The 15,588-nt window shown below is 41.2% G+C and overlaps 1 long non-coding RNA gene across 1 annotated transcript in view; it reads right to left on the bottom strand.

The window, feature by feature from the left end:
• The window catches only part of LOC133975529 (uncharacterized), a 38,105-nt gene that overhangs the window by 6,898 nt on the left and 15,619 nt on the right, over positions 1 to 15,588 (bottom strand). The window contains exon 2 of the long non-coding RNA XR_009924760.1: positions 4,377 to 4,542. This is a non-coding gene — a long non-coding RNA (uncharacterized LOC133975529). The remainder of the gene's footprint in view (positions 1 to 4,376; positions 4,543 to 15,588) is intronic.

The following is a 15,588-nucleotide window of genomic DNA, read 5'->3' on the forward strand; positions in this document are numbered from 1 at the left end:
TTTATATCAAGCTTATTCAATTTCTGTAGTTTCAAGTTTACAAAATTAAATATAAAAACGTCAATTAAAAAATCTGACATTTTCCTATGGATCAAACTGTTAAAAGAACTGAATTAGCCACATTATTAAAATGCAGTTTACACATCAATGCATAAACTATTACAAAATACGAATTATATTTGCATTCATAACTGCTACATTAAATACACACTTTTTTAATGCAGAATCAATACATTAAAAAAAGTTCAAAAAAAAATATTTAAGACAAAGCATTTAAAAGGCTCAGTGTGTCTGAAACAGATCTATTAGGAATATACAAATAATCCCAGTACTTACAGTCTTACAGCCTAACAGTCATCAGTCACTATTAGAAGTGTAGAAAAAGAAAGGAATCTGTCAAAATTGTTTCACTTTGCAGATACACAATAAGCTTTTTTCAGAACAATGCACAGACTCAATCATTTGGATCTTCCCACCCTCTTGTTCTCATTTCCTCTCACTGCTATCTGTTTTCGACAGTGAGTTCAGGTGCAGAAATCCGTTCTAAGATCAGAGTCTTCAAATGTCTGGTTGTTGCCAAATGTCTACAGATATATAAATATAATGGTTTATCATAGTGGAGACTTTATTTTTATACAAACCCCTCCTTGGACATGAATAAGAACCCAGATGTGAGGACTTAATGCAAAAAAAGTAACAAATAAACAATATTTAAGACAAAGCATTTAAAAGGTTCAGTGTGTCTGAAACGGATCTATTAGGAATATAAAAATAATCCTAGTGATGTTTACACTAGCGTGTTTCATCTAAATTACATTTTTCTATACCTTAGAATGGGCCCTTTATTTTGACATCTCTTCGGAGCCTGGCATGTTTTCTTACAGTAACCCAGACTGGATTTTAATAATTGTGTTTCCTAAATTCATGCACACGTATCGGTCTGCATGATTGTGCAACTTTGTTTGTCTGTGCATGCGTGTTTGGGCAGAGCTGTACACAATCACATGCATGACGGTGATACCCAGCTGTCCTCCAACCTTTTCTCTGAGAAGCATTATCCCCAGCGTCCCCTGCCATTAACGGCTCCTCAGTTTCCCTGAACAAGAAAAGGAACACCAGACAGGATCCTCGGCTGAATCCTTCCAGGTGAGTGGCAGGTATCACTGTTGCCTCTCAAAAGCGGCAGGTGCGTAACCCGAGCCAGAGAGTGTTTGGCGAAGACAGGACAGGGGGTGAGAGTGAAGTGTCGAAGGCTGTGTTAAGCTCCTGCGTTATCCGCCCCCGTCAATTTACCTGCCCGGGTGTTTTTGGGGTCAAACAAGTTGATTTGTCGCAGACTCAGAGCAAACAGGAAGTGCTTGGCTTAAACGTCTAAGCTGTTAATTGTGGTTCTGTTTAACAACGGAGGACCTAATGCCTGCATGTGTACCTGTAGGATTCAAAACTATCTTCGGATTTGTTGACCGCATGACAATTGAAGTCAAGCCATTTCTTAGTGAATGATCCCACTTTCTCTCACCTTGAGCTCCGGCTCGCAGCAGGTGTGAGAGTTTGGTGACCATGGGATGAACTCTCCTATAACAAATAACTGGGATTATCCCACCCCACTCTTCCAGATTGAGTTGGAAACCCAGCATTTACGGAGGAAAGAATTAGATTAAGATGCAATTTGTGAGATGGGTTGTATAAGACCGGCAGAAGGTGAGAGGTGTCAGCGAAGCGTTAGCTTTAACAATCCAAACACAGGCTGCTTCACCATGAGTAAATAAGTAAATGGTGGGAAAACAATGAGAGAAAAATGAAAATCATGGGAAAGAGCTCTAGATGCTCCTGGGGTTAATTGTTTATCGTTGTTTTCAAAATAAAGTCTGTCCTGGGGTTAAAGTGTAAAGCTGCTAAAGATGACAATGCTGATATACAATACTGCGGTATCTTATCTGGTATTGTAATGGTACCGTATGTGCCAAGTTGAATATTTTGGGGTAAAATATTCGTTCCTTTTCACACTGGGATTAAATGATGCTTCGGCAGCAGCGCGTTACTGTCGCTCGGCGCCAAGATTTAAACAGGAAACAGTTATCCTTCTAAAAGACTCGGCCATTCGTTTTGGGTTATGTTTTGGCCTTGATTTGGTTTTGATTGGTCTAAAAAGGTAATCATTTATGAGCAATAAAATCTGACATGTAATTTCAGAGATGGACCTTTAATTTCAAATCTTTCACCAGTGAATTGTTGAAGAATACTGTGATTTAATATAATTAAAACTAATTATATACAGCCGTAAAATTACTGATTCGTTTTGAATTTTATTGTTTCATCTTCATCACATCTTTGGTGTAACGGGGTGTTTTATTACAAGCAAGAAATGTTTAAGGATTTTTTATTCAAATATCTTTTTAAATACAAAACAAAAAATATGATGTGACTTGGTCTCAAAATATAACAATTCAAAGGTTTAGACTATAAGGTGTACATTTTAAACAATGAAACAAACAGCTAAGGGTTGCCTATTGCTTACAGTGACTGTTAAACTGTTGCTTTTAACTGTCCTTTCTGTAAAGGACTCTAAGCCTGGCAATACGCCTGTTGTCACACACACACACACACACACACACACACACACACACACACACACACACACACACACACACACACACACACACACACACACACACACACACACACACACACACACACACACACACACACACACACACACACACACACACACACACACACACACACACACACACACACACACACACACACACACACACACACACACACACGCCCCCCAGTCCTATGTCAGATGGTGCTGAGTAAATCAGGTCTGACAATAACACCTCCCCTGGGTCGTACACATCACAGCTACAATTCAGACCTAATGGAGCAGTAAAGGAGGAGAGGCTGCGCGTGTGTGTGTGTGTTTGCAAATGTATGCATGGTAGCAGCGGCACGCTCTTTTTTCATTTTGGGACTCAGGGGAAGGATGAAGAGAGGAGGTGTTGGGGGGGGGGGGGCAGTGGATTATCCATGTTACAGATATCAATCAATTAAGTGTTAATGAATAAGATCCTCCAGTGGTTGAGGCCTCGTGGTTGTGCAGAGGCAGAGATTGGAAAAGTAAAGGAAGATACAGAGAACTAAGATGAAGGAAAGATTAGTTGGACTAGTTGACTGCATCATATCTAGACATTTAACATTTAAGAGTAATAAGCATACACATGTTTAATTTCAGTTCCTTAAATATAGTCTATATAGACAATATAACGTTTTCATGTAATTAAATATTCATATTTTCAAATGGGAGAGAAAGTACACATTGCATATAGCATGGTGTGTTCTTGATGGTGCACGGAGGAGCAAACAAACTGCAAACTCAGCACTTGACCAACAGAATACTTTTGTTTATGCCCGAGATTAATGGCGGCCGCATTAAAGCAATCTAACTAATCAACACGGTCATTAGCGTGTGTTTTCCCTGACAACTTTAATCAAGTCCATCACGGCTCCGCCTCGCCATTAGCCGCCGGCCGCATAATTATCTCTTCATTTCGTTTTGCGATGGGATTGCAATATCCAGTAATCTGTCTGTGATGCTTGACTGAAATGCATTCGGGGGGAACATTCATATCAGGAGTCTCATTGTAGTAGCTCTTCTTCTCGTCGCTGCGTTCAAACGTTTGTCATTTTTTATGAGAGCATTTCATACAAGCTTTAACTGCGGAGTGTGTGCGCATGAGACACATACAGATTTCCAGCTTCATGTTTTGTTTTTTTTTAACTATTTTCACTTAATGCTATTAGAAAATCACAAATGTATGAACAATTACAAATCCCATGTTCTACAGATTTGTAAATGATAAAAAAACAAGGAAAACCAAGCAGCTCCTTTTGATAAACGACCCAAACGCCCAATTACTGAATCTGGATTTAATTAATTTTCTGTGTATCAGCTGAGTAATTGAGTCATCATTGCAGCATTAATTGTTTTTTTATAGGTTATAAATCTTCCATCGAACAATCCTGCTTGGTTTGTGGATGGAGGATAACAACAATGAAGTAGCTTTAGAAAATGTGTGTTGTGGCACCGGCAGATACTTTTTTATCATATTCATCTCATCGTATTTAAAAATTGTGATGCTCTATTCCCTCTGTGTTTTGCCTTTTTATTACGGTTGTCAGGATTCATAACAGCACGTGCTTATAGTGGCCTCACAGCGGGATAATCACCCCGTTTCTCATTAGGAGCCTTGGCTCTGCAGAGGGCCATCGCGAGGCCCTTTGGCATCTAAGAGGTGTTAACAGCTCCCCACGGGAGGCTGTCTGGCTCCCACATAACCCTCGACCTCCCCGCCCACGACCGCAACACTCACCAAACCACTCAGACTCACAGATGGTCGCTTCACCAGCAGCCAGCCATCATGCTTTTCAATTATCGCTGCGCCGGGGAAGGCCATTGCTCAGCTGTCACCGCTAAAGGGACGCGGGGGACAGGAGAGGAGCCAGTGAGCGGGAGACGGAGAATTCCTGCATCCAAAACTTAGAAAAACACAAAGAAGAGATATTAAATATACTGGAGGAGTTACACGCATGGTTCTAGATGACTAACAGAAAACCAACCAGGGGAGCTGATATACGTCTGACCATCAAAGAGGGTCCGGTCCTCCTTGTGCCCACTCTACTGTGATCTCTGGCTAAAGGAGCTGATGAATCACTTAGTATAATTATGGTATTTGAAGTCAGCAGTTGAGGGGAGCTGACGCATGTGAGCACGGATCACATTTGTTGAGATGGGGGGACATGGAGGGCAAATCCTACATGTTTGTCAGTGTTTTAATTTGAAACTTGCAAGAAAGAAAGAAAGAATCCCCATAGGCAATTATTCTGTATGAGCGTGAACAATTAAGACTTTTAGGTCTTCATATGTTACAAGTGCCATCTCCCTTTAAAATACTTTAGTAGAAGTGCTTCTACAACATTTAATCCATAATTAATCCATAACCAATTGCTTTAATAGGTTACTCATTTGCGCTCAACTTTGACTAAAGCACCGCCACCCGCTGCTTACCAAACTCTGGAGAAACTAGAAATGCAATGCCACACCGGGCTGCTTTCGGTCAAAGTGTCTGGTCAAATGGAAACAAAGTGATGTAAGTTGTCACGCTGAAGTGTCTGCGCTAAATTAAGCCAACACCTGTATGGTGTCATATTTCCTTACAAGAAAAGAAATGAGCAAATTTCGCATAATTACAAGACCTAAATTGAGCATATGATTATTTGGTGACATTTAATAACTTAATTGACACTTTAAAGATCAACTAATCCCCTTCCTATAAATGCTATTGTAGTGTTTAGGGAGCAACAAATAATAAATGAGGTCTGAGCCACTTCTGCTCTCATTCAAAGGCAAGTTTTTGTTTCCAGTTGTTATACCATTACCATGCGATTTTTGGTAAATATCTTCTCAAAGCACAATTAAGTTGTATTTAAAGTTTTATTTCAAAGAAAATGTATAAATGTGTTGAATCCGTGATTTAGGATTGTTTTATGTATAAATCGGACAAATCGCAAATGTCTGTAAATCTATTTGCTGCATTTATCCTTAACACGCGGCCTCAGATTTCTATTGGACTATTTCCGACCAAAGGCACGCCATTTGTCTTTTCCCAGCGAGAGGAAGTAATCCCGCTTCAGTCCGAGGGCGCCCCAAGGTCACCGCCATCAGTTGGCAACGCTCAATCCAGGTTGGAACATTTGTTCTCGGCCCCTCTCAACCCCTTTGCTTGTTGTTTTCTTTCCCTTTTTTTTTTTTTCATAATTCATGTCAAAGGATCTCTGGAGAGATGAGTGAGGGTGGTGTGTGTTGGGGTAGGAGGGGCGGGGGTGGAGAGGACAAGGGGGTGGAGAGGGCACACACTTAATCCCCGGGTCAAGATGTATTTATTGAAGATTAATAACCGAGCAGCAATCTCATCATGCTCTCGATGATTTTATAATTTGGTTTCTGGGGGGGTTGAGTGGGGAGGGGCGGGGTGGGGAAGGATCAGGGGACAAAAAACAAGAGGGAGCTGCGGAACTATTGTTAACTCAGGAGAATGGATGCACTACAGTTATTTCCATGATGCGTTTTTAGGCTTAAGCACTGTATCTGTGATGGTTTATGCATTACAGGGTACAACTTGTACAAAACACAAAGACAAACACACACACATCCATCCAATCCTTCCTGTCGTGCATGTTTCAATTACACCGAAAGGAATCTTTCTCCCATAAGACAAGTTAAAACACAACAACTTCTCGTTTGACATGTCGTAACTAACCTTTGTTTCAAACAGTACACTGTTTGCAGTGTAATAGGGATTGTGGATTTACCATAAGCCCTGATTTTACCATAACCATTATTTTCTGAAAATGCCACGCTTACATTTCTGTGACACATTTAGTATTTCATTCTTTTATGACGGTTATTTCTAAGTTTTTCATAGTAGGTTTTTCTATTTGTTAACCATGCAATCGGTAACTTTGCTGTATGAGTAAAAAACATCCCATCTTACCACAAATAACCGTATGTTTTCATTTGGAAGTACCTGAACTTGAGGGAGAGGTATAGAAGTTATGGTTATTATACTGATATTCAAGCAAATACTAAGAATTGAATGAAATTGTTAATGCAGATGTTGAACCTTGGTGCACTTCACTGATAAACTGTCCACTCTACCTCTACATCTATAGCTCTAAACCAGGCTCCTCTCCTGTGGAACCAGGTCCCACCCTCGATTAGGGAGGCAGAGATTTTCTACATTTAAGGCTAAACTTAATCCATTCCTTTTTGGATAAAGCCTAGAGTTAGGGGTGGATCAAGTGTGTCCTGAACCATCCCTTAGATATGCTGCTATGCTGGGGGAACTCCCATCTCTCTCTCTGTATCTGTATCTCCACATTCATGTATTCATTTTAATACACGTCACTAACTGGGTGTATTTTTCCTCCCAGTCACTCTCTCTCTCTTTCTCTCCCTCTTTGCAGGTATCTCTGACTCCAGAGCTGCAGGATAAGACCTATTATAATTATTATTATTGTGAATAATAATAATTCCTAACTGATTAATTAATTAATCAATTAATCCAATATATAAATTGTTTCTGCTATCATGAATAATCAGTAACATCTTAACACTGTTTTAATTATAACTGGTCAGAGCTGATAACTGATGGTGCACAAGTGTTCCTGGTCTCTCTACCCCTCTCCTCCCCCTCCATCTCTCTTTCTCTCCCGTCTCTCCCCTCTTTTCCACCCATCTCTCGTCTCCTCCCCATGTTTCCCTGTTCACCCCAACCGGTCGCAGCAGATGGTCGCCCACATTGAGTCTGGTTCTAGAGGTTTCTTCCAGTTAATGAGGGAGTTTTTCCTGTTGGGTTTCTCTATAAAAAAAATTTAAATGTTAGGTCTTGACCTTCTGTGTAAAGTGCCTTGATATAATGAATATCATAATTTGGCACTAAACAAATACAATTGGATTGAATTATAGTGCAACCCGATATTTTCAATTTGGTTGAAATCAAGTAAACAGTTTGTCTGAACATTGCATATGTAGAGTAGCAGCGTGCGTCTCATTCGCCTAATGGACGTGTTGCATATTATCGGATCAAACACCGCAGGAGAGGGAGAGGTGGAGGAAGAGATGCCCTTCGTCACCAAGCAACACAGGGAGAAAAATGGTAAAAAGATAAATTTCAGCCGAGGGTAAAGGTTCAAAGTTCAAGGTGCAGTCTCCCATCCAAATTTATTTATACCCCTAATAATCATGAGTGGATTGAATAGATTGTTTGTCCCTGACCTTGGTGATCAAGCGAACCTTACGCCACTATATCAACACGGACAGGTAGACATGTCTGTGCGGCGTGATGGCTGCCACAGTCGGCACAGAGACAGAGAAGGAAGGAAGGATGGAGGGGAGGGAGGGAGGCATGTATGTAGACTGGAAGCGATGGGAGGTGAAGGGGCACCGCGTTTGCATTTTGTACGGAATGAGGAGCAATACTGAAGGATGTGTGAAGGACGCAGAGGCCAAAATGTGCAGTGTGTTTTTGAGTGCGTGTGCGTGTGTGCGTGCGTTTGTGTGCGTGTGTCTATAAAGAGGCCTCGACATTCTTGAAGAGTAACAACACTGGGCTCACTGGTCTGTGCAGGCTGGAATAGACCAGGTTACAGGGGCGCTGCAACAGGATAGACAAGGCAGGCCCTTACCTGGGGCCCCGGGGCGAGAGGGGGACCCTCATAATTGCTGATCAGGATACTCCACAGCAACGACAATTTGTAAAATTCTTTAATTGGCTACATACAGAATACTGCAACAACACCATGGTTGAAAAAACACTAAAAAGGCCCCATCCTACTTTCTGCTGAAAGCTTTGTAATGGAGACTTGGTGAAGGTCTAGAAATGCACGAGCTATTATGTGTCAGAGAGGGAGATTTACTCCTTTACAATCATTATTTATGTGTGTGCACAGTCTGCACTTTGGCATCATGTGTTTTTTTTTCTGTTTTGGGGAGGTCAGTTTCTGCGGTTGTGGCTAAGGAGACGAGGTAGAGCGGGTTGTCCACTAGCTAGAAGACCGGCGGTTCAATCCCAATCTTCCATCTTGCCTGGGGACCCCAAATGGTCCTGGAAAATGTCAACAAATGTGCACCTTTAGTAAATGTATTAGCTTTACCTTTGACCAATGGGGAGTGTAAAAGCTCATAGATTAAGGGTTCAGTCATGGTCGAGTATAAAAGTGTCACCATCTCACTGATTACAACATCAAAACCCCGTTCTGAACTTTCTCCCCCGCTCAGCACGTCCCTCCCGAGGCGAGGCCATCGCTTGAATCTCCGAGCATTAGCCATCAACCGGCCATCCCTGGTTACATTAAATGTATTTAGATCTTACAAAGTGCTCCCCCTTGACTCCATCACTTCTTTAAATGACTCAAGAAGCAAAGAAAAGGAGGATGGAGAGGAGGAGGGGGGGGGGGCAGTGGCGAACAGGAGAAAAGGGTTGCTCAGGGATTTACGGTGACTCAATGCAGGGGTCAGGCTGGGTGTGTGGCGGCGGTATTGATCAGCGAGCCATGCAGCGCACACGTGGCCCGAACCCTGACCCTTAAACAGCGAATGAATCTCAATCCAATAGACTGGAGTGTCTGGTGCAGCGTGGACACACACACACACACGCAGCACAAATACATATGTACAAATACACTTGTGATCTCACTGCCATTGCTACTAAACAACACACTGCCCCCTCTGTCCCCGATCGATATCAGCAGAGCATGATTTCCACATTATGGATTGGCAGTTCCTTAATAAAAGAAAAGATGTGGGTGTGTGTGTGAGTGCTGATGTTTGTGTGTGGGCAGTGTTTCTCCTAAGATACTGAAATAAACGAGATTGATGCCATAATTCCAGCAGCAGGTTTCCGTAGCTGAAAGGCCTTTTTTTTATTTTTTTTTATCCCATATGCAAAACACACAAACACCGACTGGGCCTATCCAGTCAGCCCTTAAAGAGCGGGCTGTTTCACAAACATGCATGGAAAACATCTCCAGATAAGGAAAAAAGATTAATGGGTAAAAAATAAAGCAGGAAACGATCAAACGTCCGGCTCCCACCTCTAATTACACTAATAGGATGAAATCCACACAAGGACACGTTGATGAGAATTATGGCATCAGCAGAGATGATCACATGCACCTACAAGGACAGAGCGAATGATACACAGTGAAATATTGTGGGGAAAATTCCTGTACAAAAACAAATGTGAATTTTCCCCACATATTCAGTGTGTTACATTTTCATTATCATTTTTAATTATTTATTGAAAAAGCAGCTGTCACATGTCCAAATATGATATTATCATTTAGATATTACTTAACAGTAAGTTATTTTTATTTTTTTTGAGTTTATAAAATAAAATCAAATGGAATGATTTAATTAGTATTCGGCATTGCTTGGTTTCAACTTGAAAGAAAGTATAAATTTGATTGTGTACTTTAAAAATCGATATTGATCCATATTTTTTATTGATTCATCAAAATTCATCAATAGTGTTTCAATATTTTGTCTACATAAATGGGGCCACTTTCTTAATTATTTCTTACAGCACACTTGTTTTTTCAGTTCCTATTTTGGAATCATGTAATTCATTGTGCGTCTTTGTTTTGTTTGACAAACACTACTATGTGACTATGTCACAGAGAGCGGATTAAATCCTCACATCCAGAGTTCACAGTATAAATCTAAAGCAAAAAAATAAGGCCTTATATAAAACACAATATTGTATTTTTTACAATGTGATTGTATTGGGATTACAGTAAATTTAAATGCTGGTTTTATACACCCATAATAAAATATAGTTACTGCAACAAAATAAAGCACGTTTCTAATCTGCATTATGTTTCTTATGAGGTTTATGGAGGTTGAGATCAGCCTCTGTTTTACAGTACTTACAATATTGCATTCATTTTGATCGGACCTGTTTCGAACTCAGTCCCATATGTAGATTGCCTACCTTCATAAGTGCACAGTAAAATCTCCAAACAAAAAAAAACCCTGCTGGGATCATTCTAATGTCAATGAAAGGCTCTGCTCTTTATTTAATGCCCGCGTCCACTTTGCATCTCTGAGATCTTGACGCTGACACACATCTCCCCCCCCCCGATCCTGCCCAGTCCGCACAGGCATGACACAAACATAAGGCTTTACTAATAATCACTTCTTCTATCTTCTTAACTCCCCCTACAACATGCATGTGCCCATACACACCAGAAAGAAACACACACACGCACATACACACACACACACACACACACACACACACATACCTGCTCTCCAACAAACAGGCAACCCTTTTACATAATGAAATTACATAGAGTCATATGTTACATCGTCCACTAGAGTTATGGGTGCGTTTTACATAAAATTCACATCGAGGACATTGTCCGAGATGCATGTGTGCATACGGATTTACATTTTAGAGGGTATTAAAGAAATGAGCGGGGTGCAGTAAAATAGGAAGGAGGGGAAAAAATGAAAAAGCGGCCCAATTTCCTGTTCTATCATCTCAAATCCTGGCAGCCATAAATAACGCAAACACACACACACTTTCTCTGTCGACCACCCTCATAGGCCCACTCTCACTCGCACAGGAAATAAAATCAAAGACACATCTGTGCATAGGGTGATTTACTCGCACAATAAAATAAAACATTTGTTTCACTGAACCCCCCCCAAAAAAAACGTACCTCCTCCTGCAATGATTTAATCACTGCTAAAGACCAATAAATATTTTATATCTAAATAGTGAACATCTTCACCAACTGGAACCCAACTTGTGCTTTTCTCACTTTTTCCCTCCCCATCTCTTCATTCATTCAGATCACCAGGGAATCCAGTCCTTCCTTAATCCAACAGGGCTCCACAAATTCCAACGAGGCAAATCTCATATTTCTAAACACTGGATTATGCTTTTCTTTTATTACTGCTGAAGCTGCAGGAGAGTCGCGGGGGTTAGGGGGGGGTAAGGCCGAACTGATAGGATTACCAGAAAAGCCTGCTGACTTAAACAAGAAGGGGGGGAATAATAAAAATGAAAAAAAAGAAAATACAGATATGCGTTCATTAGGATGATGACTGAATAAAAGAAGGGCTAAAAATACTGGTAAAAGGTAAAAGTAGGTCTGACACAGAGCCGTAATCCCGACATAAGCTCAAAAGCAATTCAACAATGACACAGAAGAAGCAAACACACATGATTACATGTGGTGAGTGGAAATTTGGTGCACAAACACACACACACACAAACGCACACATACAGACATTTACTTTAAAGAAATGTGCCTACCAGCTGAGTTAAAGGAAACAAACTATGCCGCCAGTGCACAAACAGAAACATGCAGATAAAACCACCTCTTGTGTGAATGTGGGCCGGATGCTGCAGATGACCTTGTCACGACACTGACCCCGGCTATTACCTACATGTGTGCATTTTCCACCAGTCGCACCTTTATGGGCATAATAACACCATCACGCCTCTGCGTCTCGTCGCGGTGAGAACGGCCAAGAAGGGGACGATGGGAGCGAGGGAGAGGGACGGTGGCGCAGGCCGGAAGACGCAGTGGGGGGGGGGGGGGGGGTAAAAATGACCTTGCTGGAAAATAACAACAGCAACCCTTAATGTGTTGCATTACAAGATGTGTGATAAAACACTTTTATGGGGAGGGCCGTAAACGCTGCGGTCTCATCCCCGCACTGTGCCCACTCAGCGGCCCATTTGGTCAATGTGGGTGTGTGTGTGAGTGGGGAGGGGGGGTGGAGGTGGTGGTGGTGTCCAGTGTCCAGGCCCGGTGATCTGGACTCTGCTCATGATGGTGGGGAATCAGCAGCACAGACTAATTGTCTTTGTTCTCACCTTGGTGCAGGTTTACTCTGCATCCCCCTCTCTGAATTCACAGACACACTCGTGTGTTCTGTCTGTGGACCGTTTCTTGAGGAAAAGCTCTGATCACCTTTATGAATATCTCTAACGTCTTGTATCGTAATGACATCTTCGTTTCACCGAACAGACACACAACACTCGGACGTGGCTTCTTCAGGTTGCCTTTAAGAAGTTGTTTTTCATCTTTCTCTTACCAGTGCCGGGTGTATGTTGGTTGTTAGAGCAGCATACTGTATATGGAGTATGAGGACTCAGCATTGCCCCCTATTGGACATACCTCAGAATAAAAACATCCTGGTGTGTAAGGTGTTTTTAGACAAAAGACTTCATCAAACTACAATGGTTTAATTATTGATTAATCTGATAGTTTATAAAATAAACTAATAATTCGGTCAATAAAATGTAAGACATTTTTTAAGTCTGAGGTGATATCTTAATATTTCATGTTTTTGTTTAAGCAACAGCCACAACCCAAAGCTATTCAGTTTGCTACTACATGAGAGAAAAAAAATGAAATGTTTCCTGCTTGAAAAACGACTTAATCAGGTCGATTAATTATCTGTCAATTGACTAATCGATAAACTGATTGATTGTTCCAGCTCTAAAATACTGTTTTATAACTTCAGATAAAATTAGATAATCCTTTATTAGTCTGGGAAATTTGCAGTAAAGGTATATACTCAGTAAAACTAATAAATAGGTAAAGATACACAGAAATATGAAAGATGACAGTAAAGCACATGTTTGTAATTGAAATTGGACATTACTTTGTAAAAAATAAAGCTCAAAAGCTTCTGCACAACAGTGATTAGTTACAATTGATGCCAGTATTAGGATGATAGTATTATTTTAAGTTTATTATGTTAGAAGAAAAATTTGGAATTTGTGCCAAGACCTTCTTTTTCTGGCATATCAATGATTATGTTTATCCTAATAATCACTTTTGTTTCGTTATCTATGTTATTGCTTGAAGGTCACACACATTTTCGCCTACATGTACTAGTGCTTACATGCAGGTTTCTCGATCCTTTCTCTACTTGCCGTTTTTTCAGTCTTTGAAAATATGATGTCTTTACTGCTCTCTCTCTCTTTCTGTGGCACTTTCCTCATTCCTGTCTTTGTCTGCTTCCCTCAATCCCTCTCCCTCTCTTTCTCCCTCCCTCTCTCTCTGTCACTCTTTCCCTTTTTCGCCGCTTCACCTTCTAACCCGCTTGTGGACCCTGACAGTCCTTCCAGCCCTCGTACCCAGGCGGTGTAGATGTTAGGCCAGGACTTATCGATCAGACTATAAATTACCCATGCATCACCTCTCCTTTCCTCTGCTCTCCCCGTCGCGTGTCTCACAAGCTGCCTGAGACGAAAAGGAAAGGGTGGGTAGGGGGGGTAGAGACAGTCTCCGGCAAATTGTTAATTAAATACGAATCAATCCTCTGCCATTTATCAGGCCATGCGTCCACCTCACCTTTAAGAGGGGGGAGGACGGGGTGGGGGGGAATCAATAAGGCAGACTGAGGGGAGGGATAAGTGTTTAATCCACCAATCAAACTATATCATGGTCATTATAGAGTGACAACTGGACATTATGGGGTGAACGGGGTGGGTTAACAATTTAGCATCTTTTAGCCTCCTGTACGTAGCATTCAGTAAGTATTGCATTAGGTTATATCATGTACAGATCAAATATAAAAGGTAAACGGACTGTATTGATAAAGTGCTTTTCCAGTCAGTACAAGTAGCATTCACCCCCACACACACCACGGGGATCGAACCAACAATCCTTCCGGTTAGTGGACAACACTCGAGATAGTATATATGTACGTGGGCCACTTCAGGCAATGATGCAGCACTTCCAGCCTTCTTGTGGCCTAACATTACATTCAAAAAACATGAGTTGCTCTAGTACAGATGTATCTTGATGTGAACCAAAAGAGGCCCATGTGGTAAATGGTAAATACCTTTTGTCCTTTGGTTGACATGCGGTAATGCAATGGCTTAGTTGTGGCCCAGATCTGACAAATGGGAGCAGATTACCCAACTGCATCATTCTGCATGTGGGCCACATGTGGGCCAATTCTGGCCCAAAACAATTACTTCCTGAGTAACAGCCGTCCCCAAAATGATGAACTTAAAGTAAATATTAGTCCCCTTAACAGGTCTCATTTTTTAAATCCATGATTTATTCTCTTAGAAATCAATCAATATTTTCAAAATCACTAGATCTCACAAAATTAGTGAAAGTAAATACCAATCCTGGCTTCTCCCCCTGATCCGGATCTGCACCAAAATTGTATGGGTTCTTCATCGGGTTATGTTTTGTAGAGGAAACACAACATCCCGGCGACAACTAGCATTCATATCTACATGCTAGTGTGTGTGTGTCTGGGTGCGTGCGTGCATGCGTGTTTCGTTCTCAGTGATGTGTTAATTATTTCAGCGCCGGCTGACCAGAGAGAGACTCACCCAAAGTCTATAAATCTGCGCAGACTGAGAATAACAAGAGATCTGACCCCCTCAGCTGTAAATCTGAGGCGCAGACTAAAGTTAGCAGAGGCAGGGAAACGATCCTGATAGGAGTTTTAGCACATTTACATCGACAGAAATGTCTCACACAGTAGCTCATTTTGTGGTTAGAAAACAGCCAGCGGATGTCGACGTGGTTCTGAAGTCCTGTGACCTTTGATTCTTCTAATACTGAGATGTACCATGTGTCTTCTGTTGACTAAACTAATTCAATTTCTTATAAATTCATGTGAAAGCAGCAAAATACTTAAAAAATGTATCAAGAGAAATCGGTTAGAAAAAGAAAATTATTAAAATGCTCAACATGTTAGCGGTTGATTTACGACCCATACTGCAGCCAGCCAGCAGGGGGCTACCATCGTTATATGCAGTGTGTTCACCATGTTCATGCCAATGTTAGCACATCTCAGTCTGGGACCCCGTTGCTTCTGCTGCTACTTGCTTGTAAACCAAAGAAATTGTATCCAAAGATGGCGCTAAATGAATAGTCAGGGGTTCAAGTTCATTCTGAGGGGAGTAATAATGTCTGCAATAAATATTATAGTAATGCATCCAATAATTGAGATATTTTAATTGAAACAATTAA

Source organism: Platichthys flesus, chromosome 19, assembly GCF_949316205.1.
Source record: "Platichthys flesus chromosome 19, fPlaFle2.1, whole genome shotgun sequence".
In the NCBI taxonomy this organism is placed as follows: domain Eukaryota; kingdom Metazoa; phylum Chordata; class Actinopteri; order Pleuronectiformes; family Pleuronectidae; genus Platichthys; species Platichthys flesus.